This window comes from Sinocyclocheilus grahami, unplaced genomic scaffold, assembly GCF_001515645.1.
Source record: "Sinocyclocheilus grahami isolate Dianchi unplaced genomic scaffold, SAMN03320097.WGS_v1.1 scaffold1868.1, whole genome shotgun sequence".
Lineage (NCBI taxonomy): Eukaryota > Metazoa > Chordata > Actinopteri > Cypriniformes > Cyprinidae > Sinocyclocheilus > Sinocyclocheilus grahami.
Window position 1 is genome coordinate 129100 of NW_015507047.1, and position 238 is coordinate 129337.

Below are 238 nucleotides of genomic sequence, written 5' to 3' on the forward strand. Positions count from 1 at the left end.
GAAATGTTCAAGATCTCCAAAGTAGGTTTAATTATGCACTCAATATTTGGTTGGGACTCCTTTTGCATAAATTACTGCTTTAATGCGGCGTGGCATGGAGGTGATCAGCCTGTGGCACTGCTGAGGTTTTATTGAAGCCCAGGTTGCTTTGATAGCGACCTTCAGCTTGTCTGTATTGTTTGGTCGGATGTGACTAATCTTCCTCTTGACAATACCCCATAGATTCTCTATGGGGTTC